Here is a 21,873-nt window from a genome sequence, read left to right as displayed (position 1 = left end):
TCACAGTACCTTACAATGAAGAAAAAGATGCAGCTGAATACTTCTGTTCCTAGAAGTTCCTGCAGATCTCACTGTTCCTGAGCCTCAATTGTGGGGACAAGAAGGAGGACATCGGGGGACTCCTGCATTGCACTGGGACTGGTCACAGCTGGCACTTGGCAAATCTTCAATTACGGTTGAGACAAGCACACGAACTGGTGTCCCTCTCCCTGGTTATTCGGTTTCCTGCAGCACTCTGAGGAAAATACAACCAGCTCCAGGAATAGTATCCAGGTGGCTTACGAGTTGATTGGTCCCGCCAACTCAAAGAGAGAAGTCTTCCTGCAAGGGCTTCTCTGTCGAGATGAATTTAGCGCTTCGGACCTGCAGCAGCGCTTCACCGGGCAAACCAACGGTCCAGGAGTTGCAGCAGCCATCCTCTTCAAGCTCGTCTTCAATTCTTTCGTTCCAGTGGTCGACTCTGCCTTCCAAGCCAAGAGATTTGCCTTTAATCCACTTTCCTCCCATTCATTCCAACCTAGCTGGCAATCACCCAGCAGGGTGGCTGTCATTGCCGGACAGTCAGCCAGCCAATCATGCCAGAGTGCATTTGGGTCTCTTAGGAGACTAAGCACAGGGAGTTTCAGGCACCTCCCTCACTTCCTGCCCGCCCCAGTCACTCGGGCGCCAGAGGCAGTCTTCAGTCTAACACCTATCCACCTTGCCTCTCTTTCTCTGAGGCTCAACTTCTCTACCCTTCCTCATTGCATCAACTGAACATTGCACTCAGTATATATGCAACCAATCTACCTTTATCCCTGACTACTTTCATGTCAGCTGTCCTCCACCAGAATTCCTTGCTATCACAGAAACCAGGATTTCCCCATCTGCATCTGGCACTGCCACACCGGTGGTCGTACACAACTTCAAAACTATCCATCATTCACTTTCCTTGTCTGACTGGTAGAGGTAGAGGCATGAAACACCAAATGTCTTCCCACCACAACTCCTCACAAATCTCCAATGTCACATCCTCTACTTTCTCTTTTGAATTTACCATCTCTACTATTGTTCCGCCTGAGTTGGCTCAAATCATCTCCATCTATCACCCTCATGGTCCTACCTGACCATTCTTTGATGAACTTGGGTAACTCTTTAATTCTCTAACCACTTAACAACACCTCAGTCTCTTAGGTGACTTCAACCTTCCCTCACTAACCACTTCCTAGAAATCTGAACTGCAGTCTTTTCTTAGTGACCACACCCGCCACTCTATTCATAACCTACCCACACCAGCGGTTACTCTTTGGATTTCTTATTCATCTCAATTCATCTTCTAATTCATCTCAACCTCTCTCTCAGCCACCAATACTACTGGCACACCATCCCTATCTGATCACTCCATTTTTTCCACCACCATCTCCTCTCCATCCTCTGACCAATTGCCTCACCTATTACTAAAAGGAAATGTAAACCTTCTGCCATGTGTCTCTTTCTCTTGGGTCTACAGTTTTCACTCTCCTCCTTCTCACAAATGCCTCTTCCACTAGCACTGCCCTCTTCGGCTTCCAATCTCTATTATATGACTTATTCTGCTCTCACTTCCCACTGCTTACTTTCACCCCTAAGTCTCAGCATCCTTAACAATGAGTCACCCGATTCGTATGCTGTCTCCACACAAACATGCGTTGGCTACTATGCAAATGCAGGCATACCCTCTCACATGAGGACCTGAAACTCTACTTCTCTGCCCTGAACTCTCTTAAGTCATCCTTTGATACATAATTATACCTCACCATCATTAACTCTCACTCCAACCATCCTTGCCAGCCACAGGGCACCCTAGACTCACTCCTCACTCCTCCTAAACTTATGAATATCAACTCCACTCTCACTGCTAATGACCTCTCTGAATACTTGCATAAATCTACAATATTAGAAATTCTCTCCTGACTTTCCTCACACTTCCTCCTCTTAAATTCTACTCTCAACCTACTCTACCATCATCCTCTGCCTCTATCTATCTTTCGCGCCTTGAAACACTTGTGTATAGGCGCGTTACAAATGCCATATCATATCATATCATGTCCCACTTTAGTCACACTAGTACCGAAGAAGTCCTATCTCTACTGATGACGGCTAAACCCTCTTGTTCCACATCAGACCCTCTTGCCCCTTAGCTAGTAAAGCCTATTGACCCTTTAATGGTCTCTCACCGCACTGAACTCTTCAACCTGTTCTTTGACACTGCTTGCTTTCGCTCTATTTTAAAAATGCCAACGGTCATCCCTCTCCTAAAAAAGCGAGAACCAACCTGCTAATCTTTGCCCCGTGGCTCTCCATCCTCACTGCTCTAAAGTACTTTAACGGGTTGTGTTCAACTGTCTTACACATTTCTTAGACATCCACAACTTTCAAGAACGCCTACGAGCAGGTTTACACTCCTGTCACTCCATGGAAACTGCACTCACAAATGTTTCCAACTTCATTGCCTCTGCTAAGCACTCCAACCTATCCTCTATCCTAATTCTCCTTGATCTGTTTACTGCCTAAGACACTGTCAATCACTCTGATTAATAGCTTCACTTTTCTTGGGATTCATGAACAAGCCCTTTCCTGGATTAAATCCTACCTGGCACTTCACCAATTCTCGATCTCCTAGAACAACAACACCTTTCAAATCAGTCGTCTAACTGTTGGTGTTCCACAAAGCTCTGCCTTGGTCCCCTCCTCTTTCAACTCCATGCCTCTGCTCCTGGGGCACTAATTCTCTAACTCTCAGAGCTGGAGGTAAATCCACCACCCTACTAGCAAACTTGGAGTGTGTGGTGCTTTAACATGCCGGCAGGCAGTAATACTGGCATGTTATTACTGCAACAGCACACTTGTAATGAGGCCCAGATTGAGAGGAGCCTACCATCCAGCAGCAGAGATTCTGAAAACGGTCTGGCTCTTCCAAGAAAGAAAGCTGAGGGATCTGTAAGTGATTGTATGTTTGCTCAAAGTGCCTGCCTGAACTGCAAGAGCAGCAGACTAAAGAAAGCCCTGAAAGACAATACTTTTATTGAGAACAGCCCAGTCTATCCCTCTAAAACAAAGGATAGTTCGGGACAGTGGGCAGTTGTATAGTGAGTCTGAAGAGCTGGAACCTGGTGTCAATCAGATGCTGGTGGTGCTCCTAGGTCAGCGACATTTCCTGATTCAGTTTTGCCATGAGGTGTCTTTCACAGGAGATCTGAGAGTGAGGATAACCTGAGAGAAGTCAACTTTGCAACTCTACTTGCCTCATATGTGGTCCAACTGAGAGGTTACTGCAAGATTTGTCCAAATAGTCAGCTGCCTGGAACATCTGGAAGACAAGTAAAAGGTCGCTTGGTTCTACTGCCAATGGCGGAGTTACCCCTTGAGAACATTGGAATTGATATTGCTAGTGCCATTAGCCCACCAACATCATCTTACAACTGGCTCATCTTGGTGGTCTTTGTCCACACAATCAGGTATTTTGAGGCTGTGTCTCTGAGGATTGGAACAATTCCGGTTTATGTGAGTGCTCTCATAGGTTCTCTTACGAGAGTTGGCCTCCTCAAAGAGGCTATTTTGGACTGTTGTATACTCTAACTTAATCCTATATGATAATAATATTGGGTAATCTACAGGCTCTTCACCTCCACGCCGCCATACCAATGGGCTCATAGAGGTCTTCACTGAATAGTATGACTGGCCATTATACAAACTCTAAAGAAGATAGTGGGGTCTCCTTATATTATGCTTTCTCTGCTCCTACAGGCAGGTAGGCAAAAGGGAATTGACTTGAGATCCTTTGGGCACCCGAGGAAGGGCCTCTTGCATTAGTGTATTTTTATTTGTATTTATTTTATATAGAAATAAAATTAGCTACGAAGCAATGGAGCATTGTACAATTAATGTGGGGTTAGCACAGATTGGTGGAAGGGGATTTACTGTTTGTAGTAGCTTGGATATTCCGTACTACAGGGGTGGTATAACCTTAGTGGTAGTGAGTGCTAAATTATTCCTGATGAGCAGTGTCCTGAGTTTCTTCCTCAAATGCAAGAGCATAGCAGTGGTGCTGATTGCGACTGCATGGTGTTTCAGTAGTCTGGTGGCTAGTGTAGGGAGATGTGGAGGAAACCCCTGAGTCAAACACATGATGCAGTGGACTGTGTGCTGGGATTCTGGAAACATATGTGCTAACTCATTATTAAGGATAACCTGGAAAACCTGGAAGCTAGTTAGGCCTTGGCCAAGGAATGGGATGGTCAGTTGGAAGCGCAGGCTGGTTATCAGGAAAATAAAGAGGTCCTCGAGATGGAGCCTTCAAAGCCTACATTTTGAAAGACAAGTAGAGTGGATCCTACATTGACACAAGAATGACCGAGGGTCATTTACCTCATCATCATTGTTACCCTGTTGGGTGTCCTGACCCACGTTTGAGCTATCATGCTGCAACATTTGGTGCTGTGGGCTTAGAAAATCCAAGATGGCCAAAAAGCCCACATGTGCACCAGAATCCAGGAGAACCACGCAGTTTGTGCGGACACCAAAATGGTTGCCTAACTTGCCACCCACCAGTGCGAGCATGCTGGGCCAGGGTGCCATGAGTGGAATGGGTGCCAAAGGTAAAACAGCAGCACCTGTTAGCAAAAAAAAAAAAAAGCTTTAAAATTACCTTTGGTTTCTCTGAATGCCAGCTCAAAATGCCTATTTTCAAACATTGCAACAAATCCAAAAATCTCACTGAACACCAGCAGACATCTGGCAGAATGAAGTTTTGTGTGCCTACAAAATCTGGGAAGATGAAGAGCCCAAAATAATGTTGATAACAAGACTGGCTGAGTGCTAAACTGAACTGAAAGACACTAAAATTGAAATGTTTAGAATAAATGAGTGACCTACTTTTGAGTGTCACATAGTTTGTCACTGTTGAAATGTCATAGTTTTGAACTTAGAATCAGCATTCTAGCTGCATGTGTAAAAATTGTAAGTTTGATTTAAACTGGGAACCCAAAATGACATGTAGCTAAAAACTGGCTTAAAGAGATTCCAATTCTGCCTGACATCTACCCCCACAGGAGTTGAAACTGATCAGCAGGTTCCCAGGCCTGGCTACATTCTGTTGCCCCTGCCAAAAGGAGGTCACACACTCTCTGATTGAATTACCTGGGGACTGCAGGAAACTAAACAAAGGGCCCAGGCAGATGGTTTATTGGGGGGGTCGTAAATGGCTTCATTTTGAACAAAGCCCTTCCTTGACTCAGGCAGATGGTTTATTGGGGGGGTCGTAAAGTGGCTTCCTCTTGGCAGAAACGGGGAGGGGCAGCCCCCTCTGAGGACAGGCTGAGCTTAAGGAATTTGGATAGACTGGTTTCTCCACCATGTGACCTGGGAAGACACACCCCTGTTGGCCAGAATATGATTTTAAGAAAGATGTATAACTCATGGTGCGGACTTGTCAAAATTATCTAAATGATACCATAATTCTTGTGATTTTTCTGCCCACATTTTAAGAGGTTTTAGGACCCGGTGGTATGATCTGGGGGTTTACGAGCGGAAAACAGACTGTTACTCTAAATGTATGCATGTTAAAAATCTGACACTTCATCAATTAATGTCCATACTCCTTGCGCAGATGTGTGTAAATTTGGGTAAATGTCCGATATTGCAAAACCAGTTAAAAAGCGCAAAATGTTGTCATTTTTGAATGCAAGCACCCAGGAAGACCAGAGGCGGACAAGCATGGACCTTAAGGAATATATAATGTGCACATGTAATTTCAACAAATTGTATATCTGGGAAGGATGTATTTGAATCAAATATAGATTTGTGGGCAAACTGACCAGGGGAGGATCCTCTGACCCATAAACAGACTTCATCACTCTGACTCACATTTCCTTCCCCCAATCATGGGAGAGGGGAGAATTGGGCCAATGACAAGTAGAGAGGGGCAGGCTTAGCTAGGCCCAGGCACACACCCATTTTCAAAACACATAAAAAGAGATTGCTGGGACAGGTAGAGACATTCAATTCCATTTGCTGCGGAGCATGCTGACCGACGACTTCACATCCAGAGATCCAGACTTCAAATCCATCAATCTCCAGAACCTGTAGCAGTACCCAGAAAGCAGTGTTACATCCAGAATCCAGAGAGGCTAGACCAGCAGAGCAGAGCTGACCCAGATCACTGTGAAATGCCGAGACCAGAACCGGAGTCCAGTCCAACACCTGACCAGATCCGTGTCGAGGCCTATTTCAAATGTATATTGTGAGTACCTAGCAGAACTGTGCAGAACCAATCTGTTAGTTAAAATAATCTAATCCAAACTATTTTAACCTAAGTAGAACAGCCTCCTAGAAATCGTGTCATCTGTCATTTGTAAAGCTGCACAACTGTCACCTGTCAATTCTGAAGCTGCAAGTTGTCACCTGTCATTTTGAGTTTACTTTAAATCCGAAAAACTACCTTTAATTAATCGTCCGTATCTCTGGAACCGTTTGGGATAGGAACGGGATTTAACTTTCCTCTGAAAGCTTATACATTTTCCGCAATCGCGAGACACGCACTCGTGAAATTTACTGCGATTTGCGATTTTGGCTCAATTTCTCCACTTGTCAAAATAGCAGCTCCATTCTTTCTTTAGTTAAAATCCGTTTGCAACTTGGTAATAACTCATAGAGCATTGCTAAAGTGAGCCTGAACTAATACCAACACGCATCTCCCACTCACCCTGAATCTCTAGAGGGAATTAAAATCAGTTGGCACATTTTCCCATCCATTGCCATCACATTTAAAAAGCATTTTGGGCCTGTGTTTCAAACTCCTACCTGTTTCCTGGGGACTGAATTTCGTATTGCATTTGATTGCATTCCTGAGAACTGTGTGCTCCTCTTTCCATCTCCTTCCATTTCTTACATTGCATAGGGGAGGGGGGTGAATTGCCAGACAAAAAGTGATTATCTTATCTTTTGCTAAAATCATATCAAGTATTTCTGTACTGCATTTTATTCCTCATTGCTTTTCCCTTGAAATCATAAAAGTATTTTTGCTACTTTATCCATCCTATACTAACTCCTCATTGATTATAAAGAAGTGGGCTAGTGTCAGATTACCCATTGTTGATTAACATTATATTTATAAGGGCGATATCGATTATTAATTTATTATAAAAGCGTGGTATCTATATTTTGTTTTATTTCTCAAATAAACCTTTCAAACTTGCAAAACAGAACTACTTCTTGGCTCAGTGGGGTCAGGGGGATTCTAAGAGAGGGGTGTTATATAGGGGTAGTCATCCAGAATTCATGAACCGGACATAAAGATATATCAATAAGGGTTTCCATTCAGTAACCCAGACTAGGCATTGACTTAGCTGTAGTGTTGAATTGAATCCTCTTACAGCCCATAGGGATCACCAAATGGTGCTCCATGTCAACTGACTGAAGCTGTGCCTCAGGCGGAAAGAGATAGCTACTCTGCTCTTAGTGTTGGGGAAAGAGGTGGGTAAATGCAGCTTCTCCCAGACCTTCTTCAAGGCAATCATACAGATGTTTTAGTGGCGGCAATTAAGATCTTGTCATAATATCCAGGTAAGAAGGAGACTGCTGAGATTTTCTTTACCAGTTTGTCCACTTACTTTCCATGACTCCAGGACTAACACTGGTGAAAACATGAAAAGCAATGCTGGGTAGTTTCTCTATCAAATCAAGAAAGGGATTTTAGACAAAACCTGTGTCTACGTAAAAGGATGAAGCTGCCAAGATTTTGGACCTAAAGGTGATTGAACCCTCCCAAAATGCTTAAGTAACCACAGACCTAGGGCCTCATTACGACCCTGGCGGTAAGGGGTTTACGCCAGCGTTAGCTGCGCCGACCCCTTACCGCCAATTACGAGGTCCCTTAGCGCCATGGCGCTTTTAACACCTGCTTTTAGCAGGTGTTAAAAACCATGGCGCTAAGTGACCATGGAGTTAATTACGCCACCGTAATTTACGGTGGCGTAATTAACGCCTTCCCCACTCCCATTATGCCCTATGGGGCAAAAATGGGAATGGGGAAGGGTAAATGGGGATTGGGGACTTACCGCCCCCGCCAACCTCGGAATGGGGCGGTAAGTCCGCCAACCACCATGGCGTAAACATAGTTTACGCCATGGTGGTAAAGTCACGGCCCAGGCGGTAACTTACCGCCTGGGTCGTAATGAGGCCCCAAATGTTCTTCATGACCTATAGTGCACATAAAGCTGACACCAAATCAGGTGTTCACCCAATAACATAGGCTAATGACGTTGAGGGCAAGCTAGGCGCTTCTTAGTTTCTGAGCATATTTGATTTGTCTTCTGATTACTTGCAGGTTGCCTTAACCTACCACGCCAAGGAGAAGATGGCAGTCTCCACACCTGCAGGCCTGTACCAATTGGGGTTATTGTCCTTTGGCAAAAATAATCATACAGTTGTCCAAGTTTCATGGTATAGAGGCTTGTCCTTGTGTATGCAAGGTCATTCCACTCCAGTGTGCAATTTTTGTCCATGATATTTTTTCCAGAGTCTGCCCATGAGTCAAGTTAATTACATTTGTGGTCTCTAGCCATGTAACAGGAATATATATGGACAGGCACCTTCTGATTGGACATGGTGCCATGGATTAACAACGTGTTTCATGTATGTGCATGGTCCAAGTAAATATTTTCCATGGTTTATGAAATGAAGCAGCTCCCAGCCTTCTTGGGTTGACTTGCTAGGTGTGTTACCATGCTTCATAAGTACCTTTATAAGCAGTTTCTTAAGTTAAATTCATGTTACATAAAGGACATAAACACTGGAGGCTCATCACCCAGACAGAGGGCTAACCAACTGGCCAGGCAGGAACCTACACCCATACATTCCAACACTCAGGCATCAACACTCCACATGACATGACAACATTCCTTCTTGCATAGACAACACATCTCTCCCCTTTTCATTAGCACAACATACACAACAAAGCACTACACTACACATCTCCCCTCTTTGCCTTGACACACACTTACAGGACACACCTCCACTCACACCTACATACACATTCACACCGACTCATATCACCAGGAGTTGCACACTACATGTGCACTTCCACTCTTCCACTCACGACATACCCGGTGCCCTGTCCAGGCACCCTGAGTCCAACAACCAGCATCACTGGAACACTCTGGACCCTGGTGAGGATGGAAAGAGTCGAAATTGCGCTCACAGAGCAACCAAGAGCAGCTGTCTATATGCAAGACAAAATAGAAGTGGTGCGAAAACCACTAAGAACAAAGCATGTGATTAACCCTGCATGACTTCTACCCACAGTCACGCCCACACCATAGCCGGGCCGCAACCACCCAGCACACATACCTTGTTTTACCATGCGTGACTTCAACTGCTGTCACGCCCAGACTCAGACTGGGGGCGCGACCACCCAGTCACACCCACACTGAAATGGTGGTGCTACCACCTCAAATAAACGTACATAAGATAACCATGCATGACTTCCACCACGGTCACGCCCGCACTCAACTGGTGGTGATATCGCCAACAAACAAGCGTACGTAGATTAACCATGTGCGACTTCTACAACAATCACACCACACTGAACTGGAGGCGTTACCCCCAGACACCACACTTTGAGGCGCTACCTCACAAACACCCCGTAGCATCCTAAAGATGGGACTGAAGGCGCTACCTCCAGTAACCACATTTGGAAGACGTTACCTCCCAAATACCCTTGTGGCATGTACATATCCACATCCATACTAACAATTGAAACAGAGGCGCTACCCCCAGTAACCACATTTGGTAGGCACTACCTCCCAAATACCCATGTGGCAGACCCATCCATGCCGGATTCTTAGCCGGAGGCGACCCACCAGCTTAACCGTTCTCCTCACCAAAGCAGCACACAGACTCCTGCCATTCAGACCTGCCATACATTATCACAGAGAAACACATCACACACCACATTCATTGACTTGTCTCTTCACCATTTTACCAATTGAACAACATATCAATAAAATATGCACATACATTTTTGAGAATATTGAGTCCTATATGAAATTGCATGTCATATAACTCAAACCTAACCCTTGGATCCCGGCACATAGGATATGGCATTCAAAACGGAATTGTCCATAACCTGTCAAGATTCAAAACCATACTACAAAAAGCTAAAAGTCTGTGTTGCACATGGTGCAACCTACCCGCTGGAATTCCATAAAACGTTAGATCTAATTAATCAACATGTCACTTACACCAATAACACACCCCATAGACACTCACGCTTGCTATGTTGCTGCTGTTACCATACCGACAGACATTTACATAAATGGCTAAAAGTCCACGGGTGCATGCGCCCATAACCTGTAAGTCCTCAAAAATAGTTAAATCTAAAACATCACACCACATCCAGACCGTACACGTAACCATGCACTCTTAAAACACCAGATGTCAGACTAAATGCTATCCATGCATATCAGGAAAGTAAAAGCACAGATAAGATCATAAAAGGATACACCAGGGTAAGTTTGCTTTCCTCCAATTCTTATGACATACATGAAGTCACCATCTTGCCCAGTTCCAGACTACCCGAATCTGTCCCATGCCATATCATGGTCATCTCATTACCTCATAGGTGCGCCAATCCGCCTCACAGGATACCATATATCCTAGAATGCTTCAATCCTTCCGAACGTTGCAGTCCAACCCTTGGATATGAAAAACAACGTTGCCTCACTGCGTAGCTTTTACCGACCTCTAATATATTCCGCTCCCCTTTCCTCAGACAGGTTAAGACAGCCCCGTATTGACTGCCGTGTACAACCAACACAGTCCGGAATTCACTGCTGAGAACTTCCTAATCATGTTGTGGATGTCGTAGGGTCCTTTATTCTAGGAGCCCAGTCGCTACTTCCACTGATGGAAATACAAAAAGGCATTTGTATTTCGAAAAGAGAAGAACCAGCATTTACTTTTCAAACACTAAGCGTTCCACCGCAACCCCATCTCCACGCACTCCTATTGTGACGTCATCACTTCACACGGAGCGCAGCACGGATCAGAGCTCCATCTTCAATGATAGTTTCGTAATCCAGCAGGTACATCGACAGACTTCGCAGTTGTAAGTGCAGTAATGACATGCACATGAGCCCAGCTATGATGTCAAGATTCAGTGCACATTACCGCGGCAGTTGTTTTTAGCATACATAACCACAGCAGTTATTCACCAGACCCCTCTCTCCTGCAGGTGGGACCCGCTTCACCTGCCATGCAAGGAATAATTGGCACTACCCCAAAACTGGGAAGGCTGTCTCCATAAAGATGTCCCTGGATCATAATCTGACTAATAACCAATCCGTTGTTCCCTCCAAGAACAGTCTGTTGCTCCCTCTCCTGCATATGGGACCCTGCTCTGCTTCTCTCCTGCTGATGGAACAACTTCCCTTCCTACATCATAAGGGTTAGCTTCCCTTTTCCAGCTCTGCAGTACATGGGCAGTCAATTACCATGTGGGCACCTGGAAACAGCACTCCACCTCCCCCTTTTGTCGCCCTGGGTGATGGGCCTTACTTGTTGTGGGGGCAGTGTTGTCCTTCTCCTTCTTCCTGTACCCCTCGCAGCAGGATCACCAACTTTCCTTCTGTTTCATGCTTGGATTCTTGTTTAAAATACCATCTCATCGCCAATGAAATGACGCAGCTCCCAGCTTTCTTAGGTTGACCTGCTAGGTTTGTTACCATGCTTCGTAAATATCTTTATAAGCAGTTTCTTAATTTACATTCAAGTTACATAAAGGACATGAACACTGGCGGTCCCATCACCGAGGCAGAGAGCTAACCAACTGGCCAGGCAGGAACCTACACCCACACATTCCAACACTCAGTCATCAACACTCCACATTACATCACAACATTCCTTCTTGCCCAGGCAAGCCATAAGCATACAGTTTATCCATGAATCACAGTAAGTATGTTGATGGGCTCTTTCAATTTAAGGGGGCATACATGGAAGGAAAACCAGAACTGCAAACTGCCTTATGTGATCAGTCTTGATTAGGATCTATGCAACATGACGATATGTTGTTCATAAGCCATGGACACGTAACTTGGAATGTGCTCATCTCTTCAATTATGGCATAAATATAAAGGGGTTTAATGTTTCAAAGGAATAGTGCATTTCTGTTAGAAATAGACTACTAATTACAGTGTTTCTGCACCTGCCCCCCCTCAAAGGACTCCCAGCTCTGAAGACGTGCACTTCCCTTTCCCTCCACTCCCTGAACATCTAGCTCACCTCAATCATTGCATGGGCACGGTGTGGGCAGGTGCATACCTTGTGCGCATTGAAGGGCAGAATGGGAGCCTCTGCTATCAGTATAGAAAAATGCATGTTCTGCAAGCAGAGCTAAGGCTATTTGCATAACCATAAACCTAGCCCAATCACAACGAGTAATGTTTTTATTTAAAAATGAATACCTACATTGCTAAAATAGTTTACAGTGCACCTGCAAATGTGTATTAAAAAAAAAACAAAACACTTAAGATCTTTTCATTACACAATCCATTTAAGTCATCCTAGGTTTCTTCGAAGGTGTGGACTTGCAGTAAGCAGCCACTTGTTTGCCTGGAAAATCTCATCTGTCAAAAAAAAATCTGTTTTGCATGTGTCTGCTTTACCAGAATTTTTTTTTAAACGTGTTTCAAAGGAATACTGGCATTGCTTATATGTTTCACAGGGTATGGATGTTTCTGACACTCAATCGTTTCTTGAACTATGAATTACTGGGGGTGAAATGTAACCACGATTCCCTATGGTAACACATTATTCACTATCCAGAGGTAAAATCAACAAGGGATAAACACACATGGGAGACCATTTGTTTTAGTATTGTATTTAATTTCTACGGCGCTTTCAGCAAAGCGCTGAACAATAGATAAACACGGTACTTAACGGAGGGTAGTATAACACGCAGAAATGAGAAGAGAACAGACAGCTCCACGGAAAAGATGAAAAGTGACAGAGCGGATAGGAAGAGGGAGGGAACTCCAAAGTTTGGGAAAAAGTAGTGAAAAGGAACAGGAGAGGGACGAGGGACAGAGGGGGGTTTGGGAACAGGGAGACGGTGAAGATGTACTGGGAAAAGCGAGAGTTTGGGGATGTAGAGAGAGATGCTAGATAGAAAAGAGCAAGACCAGGAAGGTATTCATAGACTGTGCAAAGAACATTTTTTAAAAGTCTGTTCTCAAAAGAGAGAAGGAAAGCAGAGCATAGATGAGTGGAAGTGGAGGTATGAGCAGGAATGTTAATGTTAATGTTAAAGGATATTTGTACCACGCACTATCACCACCGGAGTGGTCCCCTGGTGCTCTGGCGGCTCTGAAAAAGGGAGAGGGGGGTGAGTTAGTGGGAATAAGCTGGAAAAGTGCAAGAGAGCAGTGATGTGCTGTTGGCGGCCTCAGCCCGGAAGTCCGTTGACTGGGCTTGGGGTGTTTTACGGTTGGTAGTCGGCGTGTGCTGTTGTGCAAGTCTATGTGTGGTTTGTTTTGTTGTTGCAGTGTGGTGAAGTTTGTGCGGGTTGCTGTGTTTTAGGCTTGTGGTTGTGTTTGGTTAGAGTTTTAGAGGTATATGCAGAGGGATGAAATTGTTAGTGGATTGAAAGAGAGATCATACGACGAATGAAGGAGTTGCGGACCGAGCCGATCGGAGGGGGGGTATGATGGGAGGCGGGGGGGCAACCTGAAGATAGGAGCAATAGTCAAGTCCGGAAAAGGCAAGAGAAAAGAAAAGAAGTTTAGTAGCACAAGGAGACCGAAAGGCACAGGATCAAGGGATGTCATAGAGGTGACAGCGATAGGTGCGGGCAGTAGCGGAAATATGAGTTGAGAAAGAGATTGAGGAGTCAGAGATGACACCATGAATTCCTGCTGTAGAGGAAAAAGGAAGACATGCCGATGGGAAAGCGATACCTAAGGGTTAGGCAGAGGGAGGTAGAGTGGGGAAGGAAAGAAGAGAAGCTCGGTTTTGGGTTTAAGTGAAGAAAGTGAGTGTGCATCCGGTGTTTAATGGCAGAAAGCAAGTAGAGATGTTGGTATGTCGAGAGTCGGAGAAGAAGGATTAAGAGAAGAATAGTTGGGTGTCATCAGTTCAAAAATGGGGTACAAGATTGAAAAAAGATATGAGTTGAGAGACAGTGATGAATAAAGGGAAAAGAGGTTAGGGCCAAAGACAGAACCTTGTGAGACACCACTTTAAAGGAGTAGGGAACAATAGCTGAGTAGAGAGAGAGGGATTAAAGAGACAAGTAAAAAAAAGCAATAAAATGGTGGTGGACTAAAGGTGTTAAGGAGAAAGGGAGAGGGTCAATGGGCGAGGATGTAGGGTGGGCATGACACAAGTAGGTAGCAGTGTCTACGTCTGAGAGAAAAAGAAAAGAGGAGAGAGTATGTGCAGCAGGTGAAGGGGGTGAGGGAGTTTGAATTGAATCAGAGAATTAGGAGAGAGAATCAGGAGAAGATGGGGCATTTAAATGTTCATGTTTATCCATGGGTATGTATGGTAATCTAAAGTCTTCAGGCTCAGGGTCAATAATGTATGTTCATTGCATCACATTAGACAAAGATTAAGCATGAACTGTCTGTGATTGTCAATGGTCAACTATGGACTCTGTGTTTGACCATTGTAAAGCAATGGGAAACCATGGTGTACCCATTAAATACAAAACAGAGTCAACTAACACTTTTCAGAGGCATATGGACCTTGCTTTCACTGAACTCCTGGCCATTTTTAATATCCCTTTGCATTATCCTTTTAAAAAACAACACAGTATCTGACATCTTGAAACATATTGCTAGCAGTACCCCTCTCCCGCTCTTAACAACGCCCTTTCGTAGAAAACACTCCGAGTGGCAATGTCACATGTAAGCTTCTTATACAGTATTACACCGTAACAGACATTTAAGCAATTTCATACCATCCCAGTTTTAAGTGCACGAAGAATTTCAGCAGTGATCCAATGTTTTACCCTGCTCGAAATAGAGCCCAGAGCTCAGGCAGCCGTTTACCCCTCCCCCTTCCATCACTATCATATCTTCATAAGCCACTATTTATAACATAGAATCTGTCCATTCTCCAAACATGCTTTTACTAGCATGTTTCCAATGTGCCTGGCTACAGAGGAAGCATTACCCCTTCACCTAACCTCATTTTCCTGCACTTAGGTGGCCTACCTTGCAACACAATTGTCCTCAGCTTCTGCAGTGGAGAGCAGCTTGGTCTCATCAGGAGGTAGCCACAGTCACTATCAAGTAATTCACATTCCAGATTGGACAGGAGGTTGGTGGAAGAAAAGGGCAAGCCCTCCACAGCGGGAATCAGCTGGTTTTACACTAAAAAACAACTATGGACAGATGGGAAGCAGGTGCATGTGGATCTAGGTCATCTGGCCTAAGTCCCACCCACCTGGCGCCTTCCAGGTTACCGCTCTTTTTCCCTACTTAAGGAGCACTCTAGCCTCTTTTCCTTTGCAGCTGGGGGGCAGGTGCAAGTGGCTCTAGGTCACCTGGCCTAAGCATCACCCACCTTCTTAGCCCGGCCTCTTCCTTCCTGCTCTTAACTCCTAGATCAAGGGTGTCTCTTGCCCAGGTGTCCGAAGTGAAGAGCTGATGAAGAAAAGGTCAATTCCTGTTTGGACAAGGAGGACCCTGGGCCCGACGCCCTTCTCAGACAGCAGGTAAGCATGCAGCAACATGTGTTTACTCCCTCTGTCCCCACAGGCCATCCCCACACCCTCTGGTCCCCTTGTGACCCATACCTTCTCGCACACAGATGTGGCCTGTTTTGCTTGATTTGTCTACCCTGCTCCCCCTCACCCACCTCCAGCCTACTTCTGCAGGAGTCTGTCCTAAAACATTCTGGTTTCACCATCACCGTCTTGTGGGCAATGCTGGATTTTACTTTTATGGACTTCATTGATTCACGGTGTGTCACCCTTTCTCAACTCTCATACTGAACTTCCTTTGCATCTTGTACTCATGGTGGCCCTGAATCATGCTCTACCCATCTTCATCTTGTATCCTGGCTTGCAACATTATGTGTTACTACTGAATTCTGCAAGACTATTCGCTCTCCCCTCTTGCTTCTCCACACTTTTTGACTGCTTACTCTCTGTTCTTTCCTCCTCACCCTTTCTCCCTTTTCTTATCTCCTCCCCTTACTTTCTTCTATGCACTTACTGCATCAGAATTGTCACTTGATCTAGTATGATGGCAACCTTGTTTGTCTCCACACCTCTCCCCTTACTTGTTCCCCACTTCCAGCACTATCTGAAATATCGTCAGGCATAGTACGATAGTCACTTGTTTTGTTCCTGCCCTCCGTTTCTGCACCTTTCTCCCTCCCATTTTTGTTTCTCTGGCTCTACCAGAAACGTTGTCAGGCCTAGTATGGCAGTTGCCCGTCTGTTTCCATTTCATTCCCACTCTCCCCCTCCCTTCCTTATCCATGCCTGAGCTCTTGCACTGTCTGAAATGTCATCAGGCCGAGTACGATACTTAATTTCACATCCTTACTGTTCATGGCCTGTAAGAATGTCATTGTATTTTCCCTTGTTCCCTCCCTTGCCTTGAAGCACTTTGAAACACATTGTGTATAGGCACTATATAAATAGACTATCATATCATATCATATCATAACTACGAAACAGACTCTAGCGATGTTTTTGGGCCTAACTGGGTAACACGTGCCTTGTGCTGCGGAGTATGTGACCATAGCGGCACCCTTAACTGCAGTCACCCCCAACACACTCCCAAATACATGTGTTTCAACAGAGAATTGCCAGCAGGTGTTCCAAGGGCTGAACGACGTCCTTTGAAATTCCAACTAATGAAAGTGCCAAAGTATAGCCAACCATTCATTCTCCTCACTGATGAATCTGATGGAGGTGCAGGTACACAGTCTTGCCACATCTGGATTCAAGTATTCTCAGAACACTCAGCAGCATCCACTGTCCGCAAATGTAAAGGTAGAGAGTGATGGGCTACTGTAGTGAAAGAACGGCGTGCTATAGTTTGGGCATGTGTGTATTTTGGCCGGATCTTGCAGGGTCTTCCTTCAAAATCTGGACTGACCATAAGACTTTCACTTGAAGGGCTAGAAACTTGCCTTTTCTAGTGTTCCTTTATGCTGCAGGGTCCAAACTTAGCTTTTGAGCATTTGACTTCGACTAGTCATGGGATGCATTTAAAAGTATATCATGGAGACCATTAATTTGGGGATCATTCCACCTGCTCATTATGATGAGAGGATATGCTGTGAAACCTATAGCCCTAAACTGTAGCTCTGGTCAGGGGCCCCGATACATTTACTTTTTTCCCTGACTGCTTTAACAACTTTCTCCCTGCTAATTCCTGATAGAAGTACTCATCGGGAGGTTACTCTTAGCTGTTCCACTAGGTGACCATAAACCTCTCAGGGTCATTGTGTCCCAAAGGCATCCTACTTCCTGTTCAACATTTCACAGTTAGCGGCATGGGCTTGACAAGATGGCGGCAGTCTATGTTGTATTGTGTATCTTTAGGTGGTCACTGCCTGCTTATACTGGCAGAGTCCCTGCCTGAAACTCCTGCACCAAATCCAGCACAGGCTGCTTTGTTCCTTCAAGAGATTAAGTGAAGCATAGATGTAACCATATATGGTCATGATCTGTGCCTGCTTTGGGCCCCGATTGCTGCCTTGGGCAAACCAGCTATGTCTGGTTGAGTCAATTGGTGTCTGGAGTACACACTGGAGTGAAAACTCAGAAAAAAACAACTGGAGTTTTAGTTGGTTCTCATTTGTGTGCCCGCCGTTCCAGAGAATATTCCCTTCTGAAACAAATAATCCCAGAATGTTGGACTATCACCAACGAGTCTAACAATATATTAAGGTGCACTATACAACAACCATTCACACTATTTCAACAACTTCAAATGGCAGTGAAGAAGAACGATGAAATGACACCTTAGGAATCACAGCTCAGGCTCTGGGATGGTTAACCTTCTTTCTCTCTGACTGCCCATCTCAGGATGAACTCTGAGCCTTTCTCTCCACTATCGCTCTCTTAACCTGTGGCATCCCCAAGGGATATAACCTATCCCCCTGGTTCTTCAACGTCTACATAGCTGCCTTGGCACGTGTGATTGCCACTTTCACCTCTAACTTCCAGTGCTACGTGGTTGACATGCAACTATCCTTCAGGCTCCACTCTACTCCTCATCGCTCATATATGACTGTCCGCTGTTCAGTCGTGGTGTACTGCAAATGACCTTTGCCTCAACGCCAGTAGGCATCCCACTGCTCCCGTCATCCCACTTTCACTCTGGCCAGCCTCCCTTGGCCCTGCATCCGCACCCACCTGCGGGGCTAAAAACCTTGGGGTCATCTTCAGCTCCACTCTCTCCTTCTCCTCTCACATTTCGAACATCTCTAAAAAATCTATCAGCTACACCCCCTCAGAGGCACTCTACCTTTGCTCACTTTCCCTGAGTGGCTCACTGTTGCCAGAGCCCTGGTTCTCTCTAGGCTGGACTACTGCAACATCCTCTTACTCAACCTCCCTGCGTCTGCCCTTCACCCTCTGCAACTCATCCAGAATAGAACCACAAGACTTATCCTTGGCCTCAATCCCAGGGACTGCATCTCTCCAGCACTGAAATCTCTTCACTGACTCCCTGTGGCTGCAAGGATCAAGTTCAAGACCCCCTGTATTGTCCACAAGGCTTTCTGGGGCCTGGGACCAACCTATCTGCAATGCTGCCTACCAAAATACTGTCCCCCCCAGCCCTCCGCTCATCTACCACCAACCTTCTGCGAGTGAGCCGGGCCTGCAAGCAGAGATTTAGAGGAAGATCCTTATCCTCAGCAGGTACTTCCCTCTCCAATAGCCTCCCTGCCGCCCTCCGTCTTGAGCCTGATCTCCTTAAGTTCCGGAAACTCCTCAAAACCTTCCTCTTCTCCTCCTACTTCTCCCTCCCTCAGCCCTGCTAACCTATCTCTGTGCTCTTTCCTTCTCCCCCTCCTTACTGCTTGCTAACTGGCTGCCTGATGTACCTCAGAGTCTCAGAGCTCCCTGGCACCCCCGCCAGTCCTCTCTCGCAGTTGCCTCAGGGTTCTGCACTCGCCCCACCCTCACTGCACTTATGAAATGACCCAAGAGAGTGGCTCCTCTGCACTTACCCCAGTCTCCTCCGACTTGGGTGCACTTGGACCTCCCACTCCCTGTAACCGGCCGTGCACTTGCACGATCTGAATGCATCGTGCCTGAAGATAGTTTGTCTGTTCTCCCCTGTCTTCACCCTTAATTGCACTTGGTAAAACTGCAGAATTGTCATCAGGCCTATCTGCTGTGTCTCAACTGTTAATTGTATTATATGCACTTACTCTGCCTGTGCAGAATATTATCGTCTCCGAATTTCAAGGACTCTGAACAGCTGTTTTTTCCCCCATGTTCCCGCCCTCCTTGAGTGCTTTGAAACACTTGCCTTGTGTATAGGCGCTTTATAAATAAACATTACCATACCATACATACCATACCAAAAGATAAAAAATGCGAGTGTGACGCAATGCAAATACAAAAAACAAAAAACAAGCAGAGTATCATATCTCAACAACACAACAGGTGATTTCCTTAAACCGAAAACATACATGAATTAAAAATCTTTGTGTAAACTCATTTACCAATAGACCGATTTGGAGATCAACAACTCATTTTGACATCTCGGAAATCCAGACAAAAAACGTTAGGGACTCTCAACAAAATCCACTCTTAAACTATCAAGAAGCTAGTTATTTATGCTTAACATAGGGGACATCTGAATGTGTAGCAGATTCGGAAAGCTGCTATGCTTTGCACTGGATGCAAAAGGGATCAATTCCTAATCAAGTATAATATTGGGATTTTGAAAAATATTCCCTCCCAGCAGTAGCTCTTTGCTTGCTAGATGTTCACCTGCCTGGTTTCCTCTTATGTGTTCTGTTTGTTCTGTTAGCGCTCCGATGCCTGCAGGCTCTTGGTGTAGCGCTATACGAATAATAAAGTGTAAAAAAAAAATGTAAAAGCACATACTCATTGGACAATCGAAGGACACGTGTCCATGAGCTGCACTGGTCGATGCAGATTTCGGATAGACATTCGGGTGACTTGTTTCAAACATGGAAATGCGGTGCTTTCTAAGTGGACGACTCCATAATGTTCAAAACGAATGCACACTTCTGATTGGAAGCCGAGTATACCATCACTTTAAACATTCCATATGAACTCAGAGAGTCTGCATCCTCACTTATTCAACCAATGGAAAGTGAGGAAGTATCCTGATGGTCAGACCATGCAGCACAGAAGAGGCCAGTGAGGAAGCTCTGCTGATCTGCTTACCTTCACAGACCTTAGCATACTATGCTATGGACATGACATATTTAATGTTGGAACTGTTACACTGTATCGTGAATCACCCAGATCCCCTCCGAATGGTTGACCTGGACGGCTCAGCCACAATGACCGCCAGATGTGTCATGGGAAGCTTGAGAGGAAACCTATTTTCTAGCTGTGGATCCGTGTCTCTCACCGTCTAAACACAGGGAAACATTATGAAGCAAGTGTTGTCTAATAATGATGGTATTGCAGATGTGTGGCCTATCGGTTATGTGTTGCAGAGAAGTGTTGCAGTGGTCCTCTTGCTGCGCGGGTGTGGTCTTGTGGTCATGTTCCCTTAGAGCAGTAGTTTAGTACTCATGCTGGTGTGGGGATGTGGTCTGATGTTTGGGTTGTATAGTTTTGGAAACCTGGTTACATTGGTGTAACTGTGCTGTAGAGCAGTTAAGGTGTAGTAGCTGGATGATGTACACTGCGGCGGTGGTTTTGTTGTTATAGATGTGTGGTGTAGTGGCTAAATTGTCTTAGAAATGTAGTGTAGTACTGAAGTTGATCTAGAGGGGTGGTGTGTTGCTGCGTGATTTTAATCGAGTGCTGTAGTGGTGAACAAGTGGCCAAGGTGTGATTTACAGGAGTTGCCGTAGGGATGTGGTGCAGTGGTTAGAGCGCATTAGCAGTATGGTCCAGTCAGTGATGTGATTGTTACATTGTCTACGGGATTGCTCTGAATATAAATAAGCAATAGAGAAGTCACAAGTGATACTATTTTAGATGGGTACTTTTTGTTTCTTTTATTATGTTGGTGCTGTATGTGGCACTAACATGCTGCCCCCTGACATCCTGCATTCTGGGTGCATTGAGGCACTACTGAAAGTAAAGGCTACAATAACTGCAGGAAGCAGAACAAGCATGCATGTGTGTATTGTTTGTAGAGTGTTGCATGCCCACCTGTGATCTCTCTGCAGCCCCCTTAGAAGGCCAACTACCCCAAACGCCCTTGAATGTCCAGTTCTAGATGTGGATGGCAGGGTGCCTTGCAATGAGGCCTCTCTTAAGTGAGGGCGTGCCCATGTGGACTCTCTTAAGTGAGGGTGTGTTTCAATGTTATCTGCAGAAATGGTCGAATACAAAAACACTGACTGAGAAATGACAGAATTTTTGTTTCAATGTTGAAGTACGCGAATGCATGCAGTGCGCCTGCTTTTGCCAATAACCCTCTCCTCCGGCTAATTTGCACTACCAATCCTATGGTATTCCATAGGTCGTGTGAAGTCCCAGGCGGAGGACCATGGTGCTATTAGCACCATGGTCCATGCCGGTGTCTGCCATGGCAGAATGGGCGGTAATTCCCCATGCCGCCATGGCCCTTCCCCATTCCCATTTTTGCCCCATAGGGCTCAATGGGAATGGGGAAGGCGCTAATTACGGTACCGCAAATTGTGGTACCGTTATTAGCACCAAAGTCC

This window comes from Ambystoma mexicanum, chromosome 11 (genome assembly GCF_040938575.1).
Source record: "Ambystoma mexicanum isolate Mex_15411 chromosome 11, UKY_AmexF1_1, whole genome shotgun sequence".
In the NCBI taxonomy this organism is placed as follows: Eukaryota; Metazoa; Chordata; class Amphibia; order Caudata; family Ambystomatidae; genus Ambystoma; species Ambystoma mexicanum.
The sequence above is the reverse complement of the archived record's forward strand: the minus strand, read 5'-3'. Positions refer to the sequence as shown.